At 47.6% G+C, this 25,088-nt stretch overlaps 1 protein-coding gene across 2 annotated transcripts in view; it reads right to left on the bottom strand.

Annotated features, from left to right (window-relative positions):
* The window catches only part of LARGE1 (LARGE xylosyl- and glucuronyltransferase 1), a 617,169-nt gene extending 596,909 nt beyond the window's left edge, over window positions 1-20,260 (bottom strand). The window contains exon 1 of one of the 2 annotated variants that reach the window (XM_069585273.1): window positions 19,166-20,260. The gene's annotated coding sequence lies outside the window, so the exon portion shown is untranslated. The remainder of the gene's footprint in view (window positions 1-19,165) is intronic. The other variant, XM_069585276.1, reaches the window with a different exon arrangement.
* Window positions 20,261-25,088: the final 4,828 nt, after the last annotated feature.

Raw genomic sequence — 25,088 nt, forward strand, 5'->3', positions numbered from 1 at the left:
TGAGCCAGCAAGTATAATCAGTGGCCTTTTAAAGGGGGAGATCTGAACACAGGGACTCACACGGAGGGAAAACGATGTGAAAACACACCGTGAGAACATGGTCATGTGACCTGGGTTGTGCATCTCGAAGCCACAGATCGTCAAGGACTGTCAGCAAGCACCAGAGGTCAGGAGAGGCAAGAAAAGGTTGTCCCCAGAGCCAACACAGAGACCGTGGCCCTGCTGACACCTGGGGACAGCCGGACTTTGGATCCTAGCCTTCGGAACTGTGAAACCTTACACTTGTGTCGTTCTAAGCCCCTGAGTTTTTGGTTCTTTGTTACAGCAGCCGTATATAGTCCTTTTTTACACTTTTTTACAGTGTAGAAAAGTGCCTCATCCAAGATGAGCCATCAATAACATTGTGCTCAGTCAAAACTTCTTGCTCCCGGGTCCTGTTCTCTCACTGGGATTTACTCTTAATAAGTCAGTCTCCAAATCAGTTACCACCATCCTCACTGGCATATGAACGGGTGATGCTACATGGATGGGTTTTTCAAAACCTCATCCTCCTCCCAGGTAACACATGTGCACTTCAAACACATCCTGTAGCAAACTGCTTTGCAAAGCATTGAAGCTTTGGAATTTCTGGATTGTAGGCAAGCTAAATTCAGGTGGAGGATTTTTTGGTTTCTGACATGAAAAGATTACCATTTTGACAAGCTGCTACCTACTCTCCACATCCTTTTGGCTGTGATGTTCCATTACAAACATCGACAGACCAGACAATGAACACACAAGCCATATTAAAACAATAATTAATACCGGGAAGAGAACAGTGACAACTGCTTAGCAGAAGAGAATAATGGACCGGTTTGTCATCGGCGACGTTTAAAGAGGCTGAGCCCTGGGTATGAATGGAAAGCGATTTCTGATGCAATAACGGTCCTTCAGGGACCTCAGTCAAAGTGACTCATTAAACCCCTCGTGTACAAACTTTGCTCCCTAAGACATACAAAGTAGAATGACAAGATTCTCTCTAACACACACCAGCTCTAGGACAAGGAGAGCTCCCAGCCAGATCAGGGAAGTTGTTACTACAATAACAGTGGCAGCAGTGGAGCTTAAGGATGAGAAAGGTCCAGGTTCTTACTCTCTGATCCCAAGCGACTTTGACAAACTCACAGCCAGTTGTCATCTCTACTTTGTCTACTCTCTGATCCTATTCAAAGGAAACCATACTCAAGTAGCAAACTGTGTTAAATTGAACATTGTTAGCTTGTGTTTGCACTGGTGAACCTGTTACTAATTTGGATTTTTAAAAAGCTGTGTGCATTCATATTATTTTTCAAAATATAACCCACTCACAGAGTTAAAATAACAGGTATGTTATGGACTGAAAAGAATCCCCCACAAATTCACATGCTGAAACCTTAACACCCAGGACCTCAGAATGTGACTGTATTTTGAGAAAGGGTCTTTAAAGAGAGGATGATGGTTAAATCAGGTCATGGGCCCTAATCCAGTATGACTATCTGTCAGATATACATGTACGGAATGCCACGTGAAGACACAGGGAGAAGATGGCTGTCTCACGACCAAGGAGGGGTCTCAGGACAGACAATGTGGCTGACAACTTGATCTGGGGTCTTCTAGTCTCTTAAGCTGTGAGGAAGCAAAATTCTTTTGTTTAAGCCACCCAGTCCCTGGTACTTTGCTATGGCAGCCCTAGCAAACTAACACAGATGGAGTTCCATGATTTTTAATTTCTTTTTTTAATTGCATAACTAATGGCTTTAAAAAAATCACAAAATACATTAAGTCAGGGATTTTTGGCACTGCCTTAAAAGTCTTGAGATTACCAATGCAGGGAACAGACGGTATCACTAATGTCATTTTGTCGATGGGCAGATGGGTGTCACAACAAGTACAAGTGTTGGCTGGTAATGCATGGAAGGGAAGACGCATGCCCAGGAGAGTGAAAGAGTTTTAGAGAAGACACCTGTAGTTCATTTGATCTTCAAGGTCTTCAGGTTAATATTCCTACTGAACATGCTGGGATTTTCTGTTTGCTCAGCTTCTCCTTCAGAACCACCTTGTCTCCTCTCTCCAAGCAATTGAAATAGGATGGATCCCATCTCTCCCAATCAAGTTCAAGGATGTGATCTTGGACCTTCCAATCAGCTCACAGCCAGGACTTCCATCACATCTGTTGGGAAAAGATGCTCTCTTCTGTGATGCTGAGATGGATAGGATGTAAGCCTGGGGTTCCTGAGGACCATCCCTGCCATCCCATGGGGACATTCTGCCTGAGAAGAGAGCAGAGTCAAGAGACAGAGCAAGGACTTCATGATGGAGTTGAGGACCTGGATCCAGCACTATCTGAAGGTGCCTTTTAGAACCTAGTTGCTGAAGCAGATAAAGTCCATTTCTCTTTCTTTACCATCAGCGTTAATAGGGTTTCTATCATTTATGCCTGAAACAGTCCTTGCTGAGTCACTGAGCACTCTGGTATACAAGATCACACGTCTAGCTACATACTTAAAAGTTTCATCAAAATTTTAAAGTATGATTACATTTTACTGAAATTCTGTATAATTTGAAGGGTGCTTAATCAGGATGAGATGGTTAGCATCACTGACTCAATGGGCATAAATCTGAGCAAACTTCAGGAGATAGTAAAGGACAGGGGAGTCTGGAGTGCTGCAGTCCATGGAGTCACGAACAGTCAGATGTGACTGAGTGACTGAGCAACATAACCAGGAGGGCAGTGAAGGAGCCCTGAAGACACTGCGCACTGTGCTTAGTCACTCAGTCTTGTCTATTTGCAACCTCATGGACTACAGCCCGCCAGGCTCCTCTGTCCATGGGGATTCTCCAGGCAAGACTACTGAGTGGGTTGCCATGTCCTCCTCTAGGGGATCTTTCCAACCCAGGTATCAAACTCAGGTCTCTCGCTTTGCAGGCAGATTCTTTACCATCTGAGCCGCCAGGGAAACCCAAGAATACTGGAGTGGGTAGCCTATCCTTTCTCCAGGGGATCTTCCTGACCCAGCAATCAAACCCCAGGGTCTCCTGCATTCTAGGCAAATTTTTTACCAGCTGAACTACCTGGGAAGACATTGATGTTGCTAAAATTCTATGGGGGGAAAAAACACCACATACACTAGGGTATAAGGGTCTGTGGCAGAAAACAACTTTAGAACTGTCCCCTCTGAACTGCAGAATCTTAGGAAGAAGTATAGTACAGTGATCTTCAAGCTTTTTTTGAATTCTGAGATTTGAAAACCTTGCCTATTTTTAGGCTACTGTCTAATGTTTTCATTATAAACTGAGTACCTTCTAAGAACAGAATTTTGAGCATATGGTAAACACAAACATTTTAAAATAAAAACTTTCACATCATATTTTAAAATGGAATCTAAATCTGATACCTATCACTCATTTTTAAAGATTTAAAAGCAAGTTTTTTTTTTTAAGATCCGAAATTTTTATAGCATTCCTTAGTATAAGAATGGGACCCAAATGCCTTGTTTTTAGCACCAAGTTTAAACAGGTAAAAAAAGGAGGAAGAGGCAGCCTGGCAGAAGTGCCTTGCTTATTTAGAGGGTTCTCACACACCAGTTTCAAACAGTTCCTTTGTTCAGTGCCCCTTAAGGATTTTGTACTCAGAGCAATGTACGTCAGTAAGATTAGTGCTGGACAAGAGATGTGGCTTTATAAAACGGAGACAAAGGAAAGGGGAGGTGGAAGTGGTGGTGTCAGTCCAATCAATTTCAAGAATGTGTCCACATATGAGGTCAAAATTTTGGATATTGACTCCCCTTTAAAACTACCTGCACCTGCCATACTCCATGAAAGGCTTCATGTATCCCCAGGGGTCTGTATAATCCAGTGTCAAGATACCTGGGCTAGTGGATCATGGACCAGCGATTACAAGGAAACTATTCTAGAGCCAGACTGATTTCCCATCTCTGGCTTTATCACATGGTTAAATAACCTCTGGGCACCTCAATTTCCTCATCTGTAACACGAACCTGTATGGCTCGGAGGGTTATAACATCATAAGGTCCCATGCATGTCAAGCACATCTCAGAAGTGCATAAGCAGCATCTGATAAATGGGAGTTATCACGGTGATCACCTGTTATCATATTCAGTTCAGTTCAGTCGCTCAGTCCTGTCCAACTCTTTGTGATCCCATGAATTGTAGCACGCCAGGCCTCCCTGTCCATCACCAACTCCCAGAGTTCACTCAAACTCACGTCCATCGAGTCAGTGATGCCATCCAGCCATCTCATGTTATCATGTTACTGTTATTTTAAATACCGCTCATGACAACTTACTTGAGAGCGTCTTTCTATACTCTTTATTGGCTCTCATCCACTTTACCTGTTGGAGCCCAAATCCCCAGTGAGTGTCAGTAGCAAGATGGACCAAAAGCTCCTGAAAAAATGGCCTTGAGTGATTACTGGGTAAGTGTTTGCCTTCACCTTCTAATTTCTGCAGATTTGCTGAGACTTCCAGACAGAGCTGAACAGAGAAAGTCGGTGACCCCTCTCCTCATCCTTGGGAACTGTTTGTTTTCCTATTTCACCAAGCACAACCACCAGAAGGGGGAGAGATGGGGGAGACACAACGGAGAGACTCTAAATAAAAACAACAATTACAACAGCTAATGTGTACAGAGTGCTTTCTGTGTACCAGTTCCTGTTCTGAGCATTACACACGCATTAACAGATTTAATGAGCTCAAAAATGCCATTTCAACAGGAGTTATGGATAAACCCGAGCAGAAGGAAAAGGAAATTGGCACAAAGAACAAGACAGAGAAAGCATCCCCTGGTGTGCGTTAGGTCAGACCGCCGCTGGAAAAGCAGCAGGACTTCCTGAACCATGTAACCAGAGCCCGCGCCACACGCAGGTTCGTAAAAGGTGGTGCCTGGATCACACGACCCATCTGATAAGCCCAGGGTTCATCTATCACTCCTCCGTAATTCGCTGAGCAAACCCATTCAGGCAGCACCAATGCCTGGCTTACAAGGGCAGTGTAATAAAAACCCAAATGGACCTCACAAATACTTGAGGCAATAATAAATATTCCAACATAAACATGTGCTTATCCAGTGAAGAGTCTTTTGGTGCTGGGCTTCTGCACAAATTCAGCCAACCCTCCCCAGCCACTCCCCTTCACTGTCTGATAATTTCTCAGTCAATTACAATCGCAGTTCCGCAACTGGTTCTCTAGGAATGTGGAATGGTATTAAGCCTCGTAAACAGAAAACGCGATGCAAGCCTCCGTGAGCATCGAGGGACTGACACTGTGGCCAGAAAAAAGGAAACACTTGAGGTAAGGCCTTCAATCAAACACTTGAAGAAAAGGTGTGTTTTGGATTGTCTGATGATGACTCCATCAGGGCTTAAAAAGCCTAAGAGGAGAGGAATGAGGAGGCTGAAGATCTGAGAAAGTGAAAAAAGCAGAAAAAGTGTAGCAGGGAAATAGCAGGAAAAGCAGTAAGTAGCAGAGGGATGGGGATGAGAGTGGTGGCAACACAGTCATGGAGATTACATAGACCAAGGGCCTTCCAGCTCGCCCGTCCCCTTGGTTACCGGTGTAAAGGCTGGTGTGAAGACATGTCTAACCTGGAGAAATGGTAAGGCACCACCCCCCTTCCACCTCCACCTCCTTTACCCCCATCTCCTCCTCCACCTCCACCACATTCCTGGAAGGCATCAAGGGACCCCAGGGATGACCCACCACCATCTGGTCACTGGCAAGGGAGTATACCTTCTTTAAATTTGAGAATCCCCTTGCAGGACAGCAGAATACTCAAGGTTCAGCTAGAAAGTATTCCATTATGCCCGGACAGCAAATCCAATGAAATCCAAAATCACCACCACCACCATCCACCACTCATTCGGTAGAAAACATGGTCCAGGCACACGGGACAACCAGAGCTGTGAGAAGCTGTCTGTACTGAAGGGCTGCCTCACTCAGGTGGGCCAGCCAGCTGGAGGCACAGGGAACATGGTGCAGAAAGCGCAGCAGGAGAAGCCGTGCAAAGACAGACGCAATTCAGCGCCCAGTATCAAGAGAAGCTTGAAGGAAAGACTGCCTGAGCTGGGTTTGAAGGAAAAATAGAAGTACCCCAAGCAGATAAAGAGGGAAAGAGCTTATCAGGCAGGAGGAGAGGGAGATGCAAGGTTGGTAGGTTTGAGGGCAAATAAGACAACATCTGCTGGATCACTGAAAAAGCAAGAGAGTTCCAGAAAAACATCTATTTCTGCTTTATTGACTATGTCAAAGCCTTTGACTGTGTGGATCACAATAAACTGTGGAAAATTCTTCAAAAGATGGGAATACCAGACCATCTGACCTGCCTCTTGAGAAATCTGTATGCAGTCAGGAAGCAACAGTTAGAACTGGACATGGAACAACAGACTGGTTCCAAATAGGAAAAGGAGTCCGTCAAAGCTGTATACTGTCACCCTGCTTATTTAACTTATATGCAGAGTACATCATGAGAAATGCTGGGCTGGAAGAAGCACAAGCTGGAATCAAGATTGCCGGGAGAAATATCAGTAACCTCAGACATGCAGACGACACCACCCTTATGGCAGAAAGTGGAGAGGAACTAAAAAGCCTCTTGATGAAAGTGAAAGATGAGAGTGAAAAAGTTGGCTTAAAGCTCAACATTCAGGAAATTAAGATCATGGCATATGGTCCCATCACTTCATGGGGAATAGATGGGGAAAGAGTGGAAACAGTGTCAGACTTTATTTTTTTGGACTCCAAAATCACTACAGATGGTGACTGCAGCCATGAAATTAAAAGATGCTTACTCCTTGGAAGAAAAGTTATGACCAACCTAGATAGCATATTGAAAAGAAGAGACATTACTTTGCCAACAAAGGTCCGTCTAGTCAAGGCTATGGTTTTTCCAGTAGTCATGTAGGAATGTGGGAGTTGGACTGTGAAGAAAGCTGAGTGCCGAAGAATTGATGCTTTTGAACTGTGGTGTTGGAGAAGACTCTTGAGAGTCCCTTGGACTGCAAGGAGATCCAACCAGCCCATTTTGAAGGAGATCAGCCCTGGGATTTCTTTGGAAGGAATGATGCTAAAGCTGAAACTTCAGTACTTTGGCCACCTCATGTGAAGAGTTGACTCACTGGAAAAGACTCTCATGCTGGGAGGGATTGGGGGCAGGAGGAGAAGGGGACAACAGAGGATGAGATGGCTGGATGGCATCACTGACTCGATGGACGTGAGTCTGAGTGAACTTCGGGAGTTGGTGATGGACAGGGAGGCCTGGCGTGCTGCAATTCATGAGGTCGCAGAGTTGGACACGACTGAGCGACTGAACTGAACTGAAGACAGTAAGGGCTTCCCGGGTGGCACTAGGGGTCAAGAACCTGTCTATCAGTGCAGGAGACATAAAGAGATGCAGGTTTGATCCCTGGGTCAGGAAGATCCCCTGCAGAAGGGCATGGCAAGCCACTCTAGTGTTCATGCCTAGAGAATCCCACAGACAGAGGAGCCTGGCGGGCTACAGCCATAGGGTCACAGAGTCAGACAAGACTGAAGCAACTTAACACACACACCAAACAGTAAGGAAGAAAAATAATAAGCTAGGGATTGAGGGGTTGGTGGTGGGGGTAGATGAGACTGCAGAGAAAGGCAGGGGCCAGTTCACAGCAAGCTTTGTGCATCCCGATAAGAAAGTTGGATGTTTTCCAGCGGCTGAGAGTGAGTCAGTGAGGATAAATACATAGAACATTCTAGAAAAGCCCTCATTCTTTTTAAAGATTCAAAATAAAGACTCTCTATAAGGAACTGGACTATCCTATTTGAAAAATCCTGTTATCCATAATGGCTAATTGCACAATTCTGAAACGTGTTACTGTGCTCTCTCACAGCAGTCTCCTCAGACAGACACACCACCGGTCACACAGAGTACCACCCAGCTTCACTTTCAAGGTGGACGTGGAGCCCAGATGTCAGAGTTCCAATTAGTTCACACTCATCCCTCCAGAGCTGCTTTAGGAACTGCTCACAATAAAAAGAAAATTTTTCTACACTCCCCCTCTTATCAGGAGTAACCCAAGACTAGGAAAAAGGTTATTCTATCATCAAGGGCTCATTTGAACAAGCCCCCAATAAGACAGGGTCCAAGGGTTCATTTTTACCCCAAACCCATCCTCACACCCAGCCCAGACAAGGGAGAAAGTACCAGTAAGAACTGCTACTGCCACAAACAGACTTCATTCCAATAAGACTGCTTTCCAATGGGCAATGAAAATCATCTTGGACTTCAGTGAGTGGGATCAGAGGAAAATGCTGACGCATCCCTGTTTCCATCCACCTGGACTGGTTCTAACCCAGTGGCCTTTAGAACTTCATATCCGATAGTACAAAAGCCTACTCGATGACCTCCCAGCTGCTATCTCTCCCCACTCCAGTCTGGCCTCAATACTGCCCCTAGGTTCAGCTTCCTAAAACAGAGCTTTGGAAACATACACCATCTTCCCCATCAAAAGCCTTCCAAAAGCCCGCAGCCTCAGTCTAGCTTGACAGTTTCATCTCCAGTTCCTCACTAATGGAAACGCAAGCTGACTTACTCCACAACCCCAAAACGTCCATGTGCGCATTCATCAGCCTAAGCCGGGCCCTCTGCTGCTAAGCCACTTCAGTCGTGTCCAACTCTGTGCGACCCCACAGACGGCAGCCCACCAGGCTCCCCCATCCCTGGGATTCTCCAGGCAAGGACACTGGAGTGGGTTGTCATTTTCTTCTCCAATGCATGAAAGTGAAAAGTGAAAGTGAAGTCGCTCAGTCGTGTCCGACCCTCAGCGACCCCATGGACTGCAGCCTTCTAGGCTCCTCCATCCATGGGATTTTTCAGGCAAGAGTACTGGAGTGGGCCCTCTACCTCCGTTTAATCCTTCCATTCAAATTCTAATTATCCTGTGTCCAAGGACCCAAGTCAAATCCTACCTCAGTTGAGTTGAAACAGCTAAAGTAAACTCTCACTGCTGATTTCCCATCAACTTTCGGCTCCAGTAATGCACCGCGTCTCACTGCACTGCCACCTCTTTGCTGCTGCAGCTCTGAACCATTCATTTGAATCTTCTGTTGTTAACTTCTCACACATTCCCCCCCACCCCCAATCATTCCAACTATGTTGCCTGAGGGCAAGGACAGAAGGCTTTCAGTGTAATTTAATAAATGTTTCTTGAAGGATTCCTAGGTGCTAGGAGAGGAGCGAGAGGAGTATAAGCCAGTCTCAGCGCTTCAAGGCACTGACGTAGAAGGAAGAAAGTAAGGAAAGCAGACAGATATTGACAATGCCAAGGAGAAGAGGACAAACACATTCTGGGGTGTTTCAGGTGACGCCTCCTCTCACTCTGTCCTTCTAGCTCCTAGTCACCAAGACCTAGATCAAAACTCTCTCCTTCTCTGACTCCCTCCAGGAAAACGCTACCCAAGACCCCATGCCCTCTGCCCTCCATCCACGCCTTCATCACATCGACCTCCCTCACCAAGACAAGGCTACTAGAGGATGCAAGGTGATCTCCTTTCCATGTTCCTAACGTCAGACAGAGACCTCACAGAGCAGGAGTTTCATGAATGGTGGCTGATGAATGAAGACTGGCTAAGTAGATGTTGACCGATGACCTCAAGGAGACAGAAAGTGTAGAGGGCCTGTGGGCAGGAAGGAGAAATTCTGATTAGAAGCCACGTCAGTACAGAGACAGCACACAGAGGAGTCAGGAAAGCTGTGAGTTGGATCCTGGCTCCATGCTCCATGACAGTGTGATCTGGGCAAACCTCAGCTTCCACAACCGGAGAATGGGAGAGTAAGACCACTTACCTCATAGGGTTATCGTTAAGGATGAAGTGACATAAAATGAACAAATGGAAGAGTGGCTGGCACAAAAGCAGCACACAAGAAACGTGGGTGCAGAAAAGCCTGGAGCTGAATGTGCTGGAGGAAGAGCAGAGGGCAGACATCCAGAAGGTAGGGGATATGAAGACGGAGAGGTTGCACGAGATGGTCAGGAAGCCAGGGTCCTCTCCTGCCTCCTCTCTGGACCATTCTCTTGACCTCCCCAGTCTTAGTTTCCTGACTGTGAAATGAAGGGCAAGTGGGCTCAAGGGTCAGCTGCAGCCCTGGCAGTGCCTCAACATCACAGCTCATATGTCCACCGAGAAGGAATCCGTGAGTACTTACAAGGTACTGCCAAGCCTGGGCAGGAAGGAATTATGCCAACAGAGAAGGGGGAGAAGATGCCAAGATGGCAAAGAAAGTCCTTCCTACTGGATGTCGAGCACCTGAGTCCCCTCTCTGTTTAGTCAGGTCCATTTCACCCTCCAAATGCGGGAGCCCTGGCCGCATCCACATCTAAGTCCCTCCACATTCATCAACAGAAAGGTCATCATCCACCATCCGTCCGAAGGTGTATTGTATTTAAGATGCTTTTCAAGGCAACCTGACATACACATGTGAATCGGCATCAGAGCCCGTCCACTCCTCCCAAGCCAGAGAAGTCACAGTCCCTGGAAACTCAGAGGAAAGGAGACACACGTGGCATTCCAGGGTCCTATTTCCCCTGCCTTTTTACAAAGTCGTCAATGTCTGAACCACAACAATGAACCACTACGAGAATTCATTTCGCTGATCTGAAATGTCCCTCACATTTTTAAGATAACAGCTTTTGGCAGAGAACTCAAGAAGCCCATGTCTGTTGAGTCCACCAGTGTCCACTCAGCTGTCTCTCCCCATCACCCCACTCTGAAGCTTGGACAGCAAATCACTCTGTGTGGACACAACTGTTTATTCACTGCAGACCCACTAAGTGGCAGGCGCCATGCCTGCGGGCGAGAGAAGCCCCACCCTGTGGATCACTCAGCCTGCGCCTGTCTTGGCTCCTCAAGCAGCCACGAAATACCATTCCCTTCCCAGAGGAGAGCTGGCATCAGTCAAGGAGGCTGGTACACAAATAGTGTTGGCAGATTAAAGATCTATGCAACTGTTCTGGAAACAAAAGCCAGGAGGGGATGGTTCCCAGTTAGCCACAAAAATGTTAACCTCAATAATAACAAACATGTGTCTAATGCACCGAGGCAGTCCCTAACCACAGAGTAACACCGAAGAGTCCATGATTCGCTACTGAATTAAAAAAAAAAAAAAAAAAAGAGTAACAGTGACATCCCCACAAGACTACGTTTTGCTGTAAATCTCCCTAAATTCTCATGCTACCATTTAGGGCTGGAAAGATCAGCGAAAGTCCTTTCTTCCCAACTGGCCTGGGGATATCAAAATAAAGGGCTCTGTTAAGAGCAGGCCCCATCCAGTAGCCCAGGTTCCATCTCCGTCTGCGTTTGCTGCCCATCCAAAGCATGGTCCCATAATGTGACACGAGAAGCTAAAATTATGGGTGAGACTCACATCCCATTCTCACCCCAGCCTGTGATTATCTACCACTCCAGGTTGCCCAAAATTACCTCTGGAGCCTTAAACGCCTTCCATTTTCTTTCATTCCTAGAACCAATTCTTTTTTGGAAACTTTCACAAGAGATAAAGGAAAAAAAACCCCAAAGCCCTAGATATTTCAGGGCAGGGAAAGAGAAGCCAGCGAGTGAGCACGATTTCGATTTTTTTGTAAATGTCTCATGCATATCGCCTGGACTGTATACTTCGGTGGAACAAAATTAATTCCATGTCTCTCCAACTAGGAAAACTCAGAAGCCTGGAAACTCTAACCCAATTTACTTTTTAAACCACTTCTGTTCCTGGTATGTCCTAAGACATAGAACACGAGGGTGGTTGAGGAACTCATGCAGATGGATAGTTATGAAGTTATGACTAAAATCGCCAGGAGGAAGGGTGGTTAAATCGACAAACTGGCCCGGGTATGTAGGCAAGCAAAGTAACACTATGCAGTCAGTCAGTGGTTACAAAGTTTATGTAACTACTTCCTTTCTGTAACACAGTTCAATATTAGGCTCCTTGGCAGGAGAAGCTGGTATCATTTGTTAGAATACTGAAGAAGGTGCTTTGTTTTGTTTTGTTTTTGAGTTAACTAATAATCACCAAAGGTTATACCTGTACAATACTGAGAAGTAGGGAACAAAATACAATTATTGGAGGACGCTTGCTCCACAATATTGTGCTGGCCTCTGCCACACATCAACATGAATCAGCCACAGGTATACGTATGTCCCCTCCCTCCTGAACCCCCCTCCCCATCTCCCACCCCATTCCACCTCTCTAGGTGGTTATAGATACGAGTTGAGCTCCCTGCGCTGTGCTTAGCCACTCAGTCATGTCCAGCTCTTTGCGACCCCATGGACTGTCACCGGTCAGGCTTTCCTGTACATGGGGATTTTCCAGGCAAGAATAGTGGAGTGGGATGACATGCCCTCCTCCAGGGTATCTTCCCAACCCAGGAATTGAACCCAGGTCTCCCACATTGCAGGTGGCTTCTTTACCATCTGAGCCACCAGGGAAGCCCTGAGCTCCCTGCGTCATACAGCAAATCCCCACTTGCTACCTATTTTACATATGGTAATATATATGTTACCATGCTGTTCTCTCAGTTCGTCCCATTCTCTTCCTCCCCCACTGTGCCCACAGTCTGCTCTCCATGTCTGCATCTCCACTGCTGCCCTGCAAATGGGTTCATCAGGACCATCTTTCTAGATTCCATATGCATGCACTAATATACAGTATTTGTCTTTCTGTTTTACTTTGCTTTGTATAATAGGCTCTAGGTTCACGTTCCTCATTAGGACTGACATAAATATGTTTTTTATAGCTGAGTAATATTTTGTTGTAAATGTGTAACACACTTTCTGTATCCATTCATCTGTTGATGGACATGTAGATTGCTTCCATGTCCTAGCTACTGTAAAAAGAGCTACAATGAACACTGGGATACATGTATCTCTTTCAATTATGGCTTTCTCAGGGTATGTGCCCAGTAGTGGGGTTGCTGGGTGATATGATAGTTCTATTCCTTGAAAAGTTTATATTTGAAAAATCCTTGGTTTTCCTATAACAGGCAAGGCTCTCAAAAGTGTCCATCATGATTGTGTTACTCAAATAACTTGAAATACAATAAAGGAACTATTAAAAAGAGGTTTGCTATGAATCCTTTTGGTAAAATAAAAATACTTTTGTACCCCAATTACTTCCTTTGAATTATCTGCTTCTAAAAATCAGATTTATAAGCCAAATTCTCCTAAAACAGGGCATTCCTATGCTTAGCTACAATTACAAAATAAAGTTAAAGATTGAAAAAAAATTCCCCCAATTCTCCTCAAATAGGCCACTTAGCTTCAATATTGAAATAATAATGCCACAAACCTTATATTTACAATTGCACTTACTTCTAATCTCTTCTTTCCAATAAGCACAGCCCCTTCTACCCAGGAGAGCATCAGAGCCAGAGTGGTGAGGAAACTTCTTTCTAGCAACACAAATTTGGTGGCTTAAAGTTCAGTTGGTTTGCAATTTTCCTTTCTGCACCTGTTTTTCTTTCCAAAATTCCTCCCTTCACACTCACCCCACAGCTCCCCTACAAGGTAACCCCCCAAGTGACATTAGAAGGTTCCCCTTTCCCTGTTAGAGTCCAGGCTTTGCAAAATGCCACAGGGTCAACTCAGCTTTTATCTACTTAATTTGGAAACAATTACAATTTTCAGTATCGATTTTTATCACAAAGTGCATCATCCTCATGTAGTTCTCAAAGAACAGATAACACTTCCAAATCCACTGGTTTCCATAATACAGAACTTAGCAAGCAAGCCCAGCTGCATATCAATGGCCTAACATATCAGAGAAATTCTAATGCAATCTACAATTCTATGGAATCTACAGTCAACACAGCAAAGGTTTTGTGGTTCTTTTCTTCATCACTGTATGCTTGTAGTGGTTTGATAATTCAAGGTAGAGTACAACTTTGAACTGGTCAGGTCTCTTCCCATTTTAGAGCTAGAAAGCTAGAAAACTTAAGTAGTCTGAGCTTTGCCACTAACTTAGACAAACCCTTTCTGTGGCCTCTGCATTTCTAGTTACAAGATAAAAAACTGAAATATGGAGACAGCACCCAAAGCCACCCGGAGATGCCATCTATTTGCCATGAAGTGCAAATCAGCATAAGTTGAAGCAAGATGCAAACCCAGATCTCCAGATTTTACCTAAACTACTCTGCCTCCCAGTCAACTCAATTGAACTCAGGGAAGGATGACAGAGACAACACACACATACACAGAGAGAGAGAGACATCTACTTTCACTTTCATCCTGGCTACTGTTTTGGGAAAACTAAATATATTTGACCCTGGGGATCGCTGCTGCAACTGTGGTTTTCCATTCTAATATCCTCTGGCGTGTGTGTGTGTGTGTGTGTGCGCGTGCGCGCATGCGTGTGTGTGTGCGTGTGTGCACATGCCAAGTCGCTTCAGTCACGTCCAACTTTTTGCGACCCCCATGAACTGTAGCTGACCAGGCTCCTCTGTCCATGGGATTCTCCAGGCAAGAATCCTGGAGTGGGTTGCCATGTTCTTCTCCAGGGGATCTTCCCAACCCAGGGATCAAACCCACATTTCTTACATCTCCTGTACTGGCAGGAGGGTTCTTTACCACCAGTGCCATCAAGGAAGATGGATGCCTCTGTTCCTCACTTCAAGTTTTCCATCTCACAAAACACTCACGGGCACACACATGCCCATCCTCAATACTACAAAACTCTTCCTTTTCCAACAGCAAAGAAACGTGAGACCCCAACTGAGATGATCCAAACACAAGGAGCTTTTTGAGGGTTAAATGCAGCCATAACTCTACCCAGAAGCAAATCTGACAAAATGGAATTCACTCTCAAAGGGAAGAATTTGTCCCCCTCACTGTATCATTTATCAAGTAACACTGTCATTTCTCCCACTGCTGCATAATCACCTAATGAAAGCTGCATATGTAACTCATGTACACAGGAGGACAGACTTATGGTTGACAAGGGATCTTTTCTTTATTTGTATTGCTAATAGTTTATTTAAAAAAAAAAACAGGCAAAATGCTGTACGTAGGATAAAGAACAAAAAAAGAAACAAAAAAAGAAAATGTCCTTTTATGCTTTTAATAACAATGTGGGTAATCAACTGGTACTCTTGGACCTTATCCAGCAATCATTCTTGCCACAGCTTGAATACACAGAGCATGAAACTAGGAATCCTGTTAAATTATTTTCCTGCTAAGTAACACCAAGCTTTCCTCTTCCAGAACATCCTATCTTCCAGCCACACTACTGACTGTTCTCCACTCACACTACATATTTTAAGGTTTCCATGCTGTTCTTTCTGCCTGGGATTCCCTCCCATTCTACTCTCCTGGCAAACTCAAGCTCATTCTTCGAACAAACTTGTACTCTAGAATACCTCATTGTAATGGTTCAATGTCTGCCTGCCCCACAAGACTATAAACTCATTGTGGACCCTCAGGAGCCTCTACACAGAGCATAGCATCCGTCACATGACAGATGTGGTTATCACCTGCTGAGTTATAAGAAGAAAAGCCTCCTGGAATACACTCAAGAAGATCCTCGGAGAAGGGAATGGCTACCCACCCCACTATTCTTGCCTGGAGAATTCCATGGACAGAGGAGCCTGGCAGGCTACAGCCCATGGGGCCGCAAGGAGTTGGACACGACTTGGCGACTTTCACTTCCAAGCCTTAGCTTTACTGGCTGCTGCCTCCTGCTCTCCAGATGTCGGCAGCGTCAGGGAGGAACAGAGGACCTGAGCGCCTCTCACTGCCACATGCTCTGGAGCACAGGTTCAAAGCCTCATCAACACCAGCAGATCTTGTGAGATGGCTGAATCACCAAGGGTGTCAAGGGCCGGGGCTGAGGGGGTGACCTGGAGTTCTTAGTCCCCTGAGTCTTACATCCCTGACCCTATGTGCACCCACTCTGAGAATCTCTGGCTGCAAACACACCTTCACCTTATTCTTGGACCCTAAAGGAGGCCCAAATCATGCGTCAATTTCTTACTCAACCTCTGCCACGTGGCTTCCCTGAAAGTCACAAGAGTTCATTCATGCCTTAAGATCACAGGACACACCTTCCCCAAGACCAGTTTTCACTAGCTGATGCTCAACATAAAATTTAAAAGTATTTTCCTGTTCTAATCTCTTACCTCCTGGCTATACTGTTCTTAGGAGAATCAATCTGCAAAGCCTTTGATAGCAGAAATACAGTTTTATGCTGCCCATTTCCCCTAGGTCCCAGCAGTAGCTCTCCTCAAACTACTTAAATATGCACTATACATATGGGTAAAGGATCACAAATACAGCCTACTAGACTCCAAAATTCTGGGAAATGTAACAACTCTAGCAGCTTCACAGACCCAAAGGTTGAGTCTGATTCTTGATGCTGTGCTGGGTCTTTAAGACTCCAGTAACTCCTAAATCTTGGCAACATCTTTCTCTCTTTGTGCCAGTATTCCGAGCTGGGCAGTCTCTTCTTGGACTCTTTCTCCAACCTTTCCTGTCCACCCATCTCTGGAGTCAGTTTTGATAAGACTTGGCCATGGTGGGTAAGCCTGGGCCAGGCAGCTTTGTTCTTCAGCTGAAACAGAATTATCTTCCATTTCTGCTGCATAACACCTAGATGCTAATGATTTAATACTGTTAAAAGTGCACAGAGAGCACCTGAGATGAGCAACCACACTGCCAATCGTTATGTTACATCTGTATAAATACAAGGCATGTACTTTTAAGGGAAAGGCAGTGAGAAACCTTAAGCTTAATGGAGTCAATTTAGACACGAACTAGAATGGAGGTGGCATGTTTTTATGAAGACAGCAGGAGATGTACAGCTCAAAAATCCAAGGGGGAAGATTACAAACCCCCAAGGAAATGAGACCATCATCTAATGCCCAAGGAGAGAGTCTGCAGGAGGTTCTGTCTCCCCAAAACTTATAGCCATCACGTACTTAGATTATCACTGAGTCTTTTCAGAGTCTCACACAGTACTTTGTAGATCACCTGTCATTGCCCAAATGACACTTTAGATGTAAGCAGGCCTACTGCTTAAGCATTCAGAATCCACTCATTAGTGCAAGCATGTACTGGGTACCAAAAACTTGGATTCCTGAGCTTTCAAGATAAACCACAGCCTTTTGTAACACAGGTCCTGGTGTTTTCTTCATCAGTGATGGAATAGAAAACTAGTCCCCCCTAGTGTCCTGTCACTGTACGGAGCGGAAGGATGGAGGCATTCCTGCATCAACTTTCAAGCACAACTCAGGATCCCAGAACCACAAGAAACCTTTGCTTCCTTCCCAAGAGGTGGAAGCACTCCTGGGACCTGCAATGATATGGGAAAACCTTTCATTTCATTATGGAGGCCTTTCTAAGCTGTTTTAAAAAGGCAAAGGAATCTGCATTATCCCACACCAAAAAGTTAACCCCCAACCCAGCACACTTCATTCAGTGTTAGCCATACTTGCTAGCAACATCCACTTATCCCAGAGCAATACCATCTTTTCTTTAAAAACCTCTCTATCCCACTAGGGAGATTTATTTCCTTTCCCTACCATTCTCAAAAACCCACTAAGAGCTAAACCTTGACGATTTTGCATCTCTGTTCCAATTAGTTTTCTTCCCGGGATGGAATTAACAGGGCCAGGCTCGATAAATGTGTGTTCTCCACAAGCAATTTTCACTAAAGTGTAAAGTACTCTTGAAAAATAAAGGTACACTAAGAGACGTGTGAAACCTTCAAGCCAGCTTTGTTTTTTTTTAGTCCTCAGCAAGGACTCTCAATGCCCGTGAGTAATTCATTCATGTCACCCATTTGTGAGGGATGAGAGAAGAAACCTCCATGTGTTCCTTTCCCAATTTAGAATCTTCCTTTATCTTAAGTCTATCAAAGCTGACTCTTGAGGTGGGAAGGAGGCAGGAGAGGTGAGGAGGAAAATTAACCTGAAGTGACTGCCGGCAGGGAGTGAATAAGCACTTTGGGTTTTCACCTGTGCCAAAGAGGGCTGGCACCTGCCCTTAGGGAAGACAAATGCCCACCTGGTGCCCCTTCCCCAGTCCCACTCCCATCCAGGAAGGAAGCTGGCATCAGAGCCCACTCTGGGGGCACTTACATAAGACCCTGGAAAACTTCCTGTGACATTCAAGCAGAGTGTAAGCTGCTATCCTGCTCCCTCGGGGGATCATTTTAATGGACTGAGTGACAAAATTCACAGATTCAGAAATGGGCAAAAACCTGCTCAACTGAGGTACATCAGTTCAGGGACGAAAAAAAAAATCCATCCCCATTAACAGGGTCACCCGGGGGGACATATTCAGGGCAGGAGAGGCAATCTGCTCCCTCCTAGGTGACCCATTTAAAATCAGATCGTTCCAAGGAAAGCTCACGGGTTCAATAAATTTCAAACTGGCAAGGGTAGGCTTGCGGGGACTGAGGTTCCTTAAGAGGAAAATTTCAAAGAAGGTGCTAAGGCAGTAAACAAAACAACTTAAGAATGTACAAACTTTGGAGTCATTACACCCTTCAGAAACAATGACTTTCACAAGACTGGATCGCTACCCAGAGACCATCCCTCACAAGCAGGTTTGTCTAATAGGGGTGATACTGATGGGGTTTCCTGCCTCCAGCTACCACCGTCATACAAGTGGCTCTGTCCAATGGAGGGACTCGCAATCTGTGGCTCTCACCCCAAATCGGCCTCGACTCTGCAACATGGAGCAAAGAAAAGTTCTTCACAGCATCACGCCTGGAAAGGCAGGTGGGGATCGCCCAAAGGGACAGCTTCAAATACGGCAGGTTCCCCTAAAGCACAGATGCTCTCAGCTAACAAGCAGCATGGGGAAGGGTGAGGGGACAACACCTCCCGGTGTTAACGGGAAATTCCTCCTTGCTCCCAGTTAGCAGCCCGAGAGCCTAGGAGGAGGGCAGGCCCGGGGACGAGTCCTGCAAGACTCCAGAAACTCGGCGACTTCTCACTCCAGCCTCTCCAGGGCTCTGGGCCCAGGCGGCAGAGGGTGTTCCCTCACTCCCTCCCTCTTCTCCAGCATCCTGAGTACAGGGAGTACCAGCCACAGGTCGGGAGAACTTGTCCGGCGCCGCTCACCAGGGAGCCCCCGCGCTGGCTCTCTCGCACCTCCGGGGTTCCTACCTTGGCCGTGACTGCCGCTGGGCAGAGGGAGACCGCGGAAGAGCCGGGTGGCGCGGAGGCGTCGCCGCCTACGAGGCGCAGGGGTTCCGGGTCGGGGTCCCAGCAGGCGCTGCCGGAGTCCGAGCGGCGGTGCCAAGCGCAGACTTCGGGGCAGCCCCCGCCTCCGAAGGCGGCGGGAAGGGTCCTGGCCGCCCGAGCTGAGCACCGTTTCTTCTTCTCCCTTGGGCACTGCTGCCTGGGGCTGCTCCCTGCCCCCCGGACTCTTCCGAGCCGGGGGCGCCCCGCATGGGATGGGGTCTGGGTCTGCCTCGGGCTGACTCCGGGGAGGTGGCGCTGGGGAGAGACGCGGGGCGGCCGCCGGGGCCGGCTCCACCTCCCGCGCTCCCCGGGGCCGCTTCGCCCCTTCAGGGCAGGGCCTGCCCGCTCCCAGCCCGGCCGGGCGAGCGCAACCGCGCCCCCAGCTTCGGGCGCCTGGGCTCCCGCGCGGCGGCGGAGCGGCAGCAGTCGGGCCGGGCCGGGCACCGAGAGCTCGGCGGCGAGGGGCTGCAACCGGCCGCGGCGCCCCCTCCCCCCGGGCCTGCGCCGCCCGCCCGCGGCTCCGCGGTAAGGAGACGCTGGAGAGGGCCTCGCCCCGGCCTGGGGCGCGGGGCCGGGGGCGCGGGGCCGGGGGAGGCGCCCCGGGAAGGTCACCGGAGCGGAGGCGGGGCGCAGAGCTGTGGGTGCGGGGAGCCGAGGCGGGCGGCCCCGCTGCCTCCGGGAGCGCTCGCCGGCCTCGGCCGCCGCCGCCGCCTACGAAACGCGCCGGCTTCGCCGAGCGCCCGGCACTCGAAGCTGGGCGGTCGCTGCAGCCGCCGCAGGCAGCCGGGCGCCGCTGGCCGGAGCCGGCGCGCGATCCCCGCCTCGCGCGCCGGACCAGGCGGGGGCTGCCGCGCGGGGCCCGGCGGGGGTTCGGACGGGCGAGCGCTGGGGTCCGGGATCCGGGCTGGCCCCGCCGCCGCGTGCCCAGGGCGCCGGGCTCGCTCAGCAGCTGCAGTGACTGTGTGTCTGTGTCATGTCTGTGCAGCTGGGGGGGACCGCGAGCCCCGGCCGGGCTCCGAGCGGGGGCGGGGCCAGTGCCCGCCTCGGCGCCCGCCTCCACCCCGTGACGGCGGGACCGGCCAATTGCAGGCGCCTCAGCCTCACGGACCTAGCGGCCGCCCCCTGCCTAGGCTCCGCCCCCGGGCGAGGCTCCTCCTTTCTACTTCTTCTGCTCTCTCGCACGCAGGCGGAAGCAACACCCGGAGCCGGGATTCTGGCCCGGGCCGAGATGAAAGGGTGCAAACTGGGAGCTCCCCGCCCTTCTCCCTCCCCAGCCGGGCCGCTCCCGGCCGCCTCGGGCTTGGCGAGCCTCGCGGAAAGAGGGGGAAGGGAAGCGGGACGGGTCCGCAGCTGCTGCTGTAGAGACTCCTTGCAAGCTCGCAAGGCCGTGCAGCCTGTCCACGCCTGCTTGTACAAAGCAGCCGTCGTGGGAAGTGGGAAGTTTCCCCGCCTCCACTTCTACTCGGGTCGCCGCTCTTCTCGAAGGTGGGCAGGATATGGGACAGGCTGAGGCTGCGAGAAGCCACGTTGAAGGGCTTTGACAGCATCATTTGGAGCTACGTATTCGAGAATCCGGTCCAAGGCTCCCTATTCTTTCGGGGAAACTGCATTTCTTTGCGCCCCTTGCCCCCCCCCCTCCCCCCCACGCTACACACACAACCCATGCAAGCACAACACGCCCCCTCCCTGTTCTGATTTCATTCTTGCTCTTTCCCTCTCGGCACAAGAATCCCGAGCGCAGGATCCCATTGAATGGACTTCCAGACTCCCAATCCTAAAGACCAGCGTGGGTCGCCGAGACTTCTCTATAGGAAGGAAAGGGTGAAATCGGCTGGGCTGGGGGTTGGGGGGAGGGGGCTGGTGAGGGTGGCTGGAACGTGGAGGCCCGGAGAGAAAACCCAGAGACGGAGAAAGCAGAGAGACAGGGAGAAGGATGGACAACTCTGGGAGCCCGGAGCTCCGGCGCGCGATCCAGCTCCTGGGTTTTTCCTCAGCTCGGTCCCAGGGCTTCTGGGGTCCCCTTCCGCCAGGGTCCCCACCGCTCCCCCGCCGGGTGGGCAGCCGGGTCTCTGCCTCGCCTCCGCGCGGCGCTCTCTTAGCCTGGGTTTCAGAGGAGGCAGCGGAAAGCCCACCCTAGTTCTTGGAAGAGGCAAGGAAAGGAGGCAAATAAGAAAGTGCAAGGGTGGGGAAGGGAATGGGTGCGTAAGGAAAGGACGCCGACGCCGAGCTCAGGGTGCCGCGCTGACCACATTCCCCAGAGGTCAGGCTGGGGACCCAAGGGCTCCGGAGGTTTGTCCCTTGCTCGGCTCGGGAGCTGACTCCTGCCTCAGTAACCGGAATCATCACCAGGACCCTTCCCCCTACCCTCCCCTTTCTTTCCAGCCTCTTTTAGCAACGACTCCCCAACCCACCCACCCCAACTTACACCGCGAGCAACACCACCACCCGCTCTTGTCCAGCTCCGGAGCGCAGTTTACCTAATCTCTGTGGCACACCGAGCCGAGGAGAATGCTAAAAGAAGGTAGTGGTTGCACAGCAGCGGCGCCGGCGAAGGAGTAAAAAACGTTTGCATTGGAGCTTTGGGATAAGTTAACTACGAAGCTGGGGTCCTGCTGTCTTATCTCCGCGGGGACGAGTCTGACCCTGCACATTTGCAGGGATAGGAGATCTCTGGTTTTGATGCCATTTAATGTCGGAGAACATTAAATGATAAAATATTATCTAATATCCTTAGAGGCCATTAAAGTGTCAAAGTTTAATGCCAAGCCTTTTAGCTCGAAAGCTGCTCCGTTCTTCCTGTGACGTGCAGCTCTGTTCTAGAACTCGCTGAAAACAAGGGGATCGTTTTTCTTGCGGCCGACTGTCCTTGGTTTCTCCTACTCCCCCCTAGTCCAACCCTCGCCTCAGAACCGGGTAAACTTAAGGCAAGAATTTGGGCTTTCTTTTTATTCATTGCTTTGCTTCAATTCATTAGTGGTGTAAAATACATTATTACATTAGCATATGAATAAGAGTAATGTGACTGACAAAGGAGAGACCTGAAATTTACAAGCAAAGGGGGAAAATAATAGAATGACATCAGAAACTAAAAGATAAGCATGTGGGAAATAAACATCTCCATTATAATTACCCCCAATGTAGTGCATTCTTGAGATTGGATTTTAGAAGGAAAAATATGACTATGGTAGGGGAGGGAATAATAGTCACCTTGATCAGTAAGGTACATTCATTATTCAGAGATTTCACAAAAATTATTTGCATCAGTCAGTAAGCACCTTAAACATGTAAAAGCTTTCCTCTCAATTCAGTTTTGCAGTGTTTTAAAGTCAGTGGAATATCTAATACTGTAAACGATAGGAATGTTGCCAGACTGAATTATTCCACAAACTGAACCCTTCTGTTAGTTAATATCACGTCAAACCCCACATTTGAAGAATTCCTTCGCCCCACCAGTGGGAGATTTTATCTATACCTGTATCTATATCTTTATCTCCAAAAGTAGGATGTTCTTGCCTATGAATTATAGCCCTTTGACATAAACCAGATATAAATGTCTTCAAAGGATTTCAGCTATGATATAGTATGAGGAATGCAGAATAGAATAGGAAGGTGATATATCTGTTATTTCTAAGGAATCTGCACTGCTTTTGCTAAGAGCTGAGAATTGAAAAAAATATTGAGCCCTCTAAACCGACTGTTATCTATTTATCTCCATACTGTTATCGCACCTGTCACAGGAGAGATTCAAAAAGGTCTCTTTTCAAAAAAAAAAAAAAAAAAAATCAGGGTCAAGGAGATCTAATCATAAGAAACCTATTTCAAAACAGCCACTAGGGGGCCCTAAAAGCATCTCAAAGAGGAAGGAGAAAAACCTGTTGTCACCTCTGTTTTTCCAGGTCTTATTTTCTGGGTACTAATGAAATTGGAATCTAAAAACAAGGTAGGAGCATGGTGCAAAGTTTGGAGGCAAACTGAGCATTACGTCTTAAAAGACCAGAGTCTCATTTTGACTGCTGAGTGAAGAATATGTGCCCCACTCTGCTTACCTCCAAAAAATACAACAGTAAAAGGAATATGGCATTCATTGAGATGAAAGTGGCCAGATAGTCTTACCCACATTAAGTCAACTCAGTTATTTTTATTGTTCCAAATAGAACCTCCCTTCTAAGACTGTAGGGCTGTTTTCTGAATGCTTTGAATGTTCAAGTGATAGGTAGCAAGATGAATGAATCCTCAGAGGGGTGACATGAAAAAACTTTAAGCAACCTGTACAGCAGAACATCCACCAGCCAACTTATGGAAAGCCAGCTAGTCATAGGGGCACTAGCAATAACCAAAGTCCTGGAAGTGAGGCTGGAGATAGAAGGTCCCCAGGCTGAGAAGATGAAAACTGTCCCCTGTGGACAGACACTCCAAGATAAAGGTGATGACAGGAGTGAGGAAGAGCTGAGTCCTGCTTGAATAAAAGATAAAGAAACCGTGTATTTCTCATTCTCCAGGTCAAGGAGACTTTCTCGACTACACATGTGCAGAAAGTCTCCTTAGGGGTCAAAAGGGAGGGGTGCCACCCCATAAGGGATGTTGTCAACCTTCCCATAGGCCTCTGTGCTGGAATCCTTCTTGGCTAAAAGATATGCATGCATGCCAAGGAGGGACCTAGGACAAGTCAGATGTTGTGAAGGTAATGAGGTAATTGGCCAAAGGGAAACACAGGCCCAGAAGAAGTGCTCTATGTAAGTAATGGTCACCTCTCTGGGGCACTCCTCCCCACTAGGGAGGATGCCTACACCCTTTTCTCTCCGGGTGTGCATTTCTGCCTTGCTTCTGTCTTCAATAAACTGTTTCTCTGTGCCCTCTCCAACTTGTTAGGCTATGTCTCTAATAACAAACTTTTTACTTGTTTTTACAGTTTTTGCTTCCTTGAAACATTTTTGCTTTCAAATGGAGCAAAAGCCAGGGAAACTTTGCCTCTAGCCTGTAACCCTTGCAGGTCTAGTGGCTAGGATTTCTGGTTTCTTCACCCAGACTTCTCAAGTACATTGCCTGGGCAGGGAACTAAGATCTTGCTCCAAGCCATTGCTCACTGCTGTCTCCTCGAGATCAGAAGAACCTGGAAGGCCAGGTGTTAAATCTTTAGTGGATTTAATGGTAAAATTTTAGAGGTGGGAGGAATATGGAGATTCCTTGGGGGAAAAACAGTGGCTGCTGGGGTGTGAGGCAGGGTATAGCAGGAATGGTGTATGGCGGCGGGGAGCTTACCTCTGGAAACGCTTAACAGCCAATGTGGAAGTATTTCAGTATTTTAACAAATAATGCTTCATTTGTCAAAACAGCTGAATATCAGCCTGACCATATATAAAGTTGCCCCAAATTTTTCCTAGACTTTAATATCTAGCAATCACATTTTCAAGGCTTCCAAATCCTTAGCTGTCACATAAGGTATTTCCCACATCTTCCCAGTAAATAAGGTTAAGATGTCTTTTATGAGGACCAAGAATCAAACGGCACTCAGGTTGCACATATATGGAGAAGCCTGATTATCCTTTAATTAACCAGTACTGTAGAAATAGTCTGCTGATACAACAGATGTCCTCTCCAGATACATTTCAAGTGTAAGTTTAAGCACCGTTTGTGACACTCTTCTGTCACTGAAGCCAGTATTCAAAAGACATTCCTGAGCCAAACAAAACGCCTCCATCAAGGATAAGCAGGGAACAAGCTACTTGCTAGCTGAAGAATTAAAGAGCATTGCAAAAGCCACCAAATTAACACTAATGGAAGTGTGATTTGAACATAATTTCACAAAAAGCAAAGCAAGTCTAGAACTGAAACATGAGACAGGGAA

This window comes from Ovis canadensis, chromosome 3 (genome assembly GCF_042477335.2).
Source record: "Ovis canadensis isolate MfBH-ARS-UI-01 breed Bighorn chromosome 3, ARS-UI_OviCan_v2, whole genome shotgun sequence".
Classification (NCBI taxonomy): Eukaryota; Metazoa; Chordata; class Mammalia; order Artiodactyla; family Bovidae; genus Ovis; species Ovis canadensis.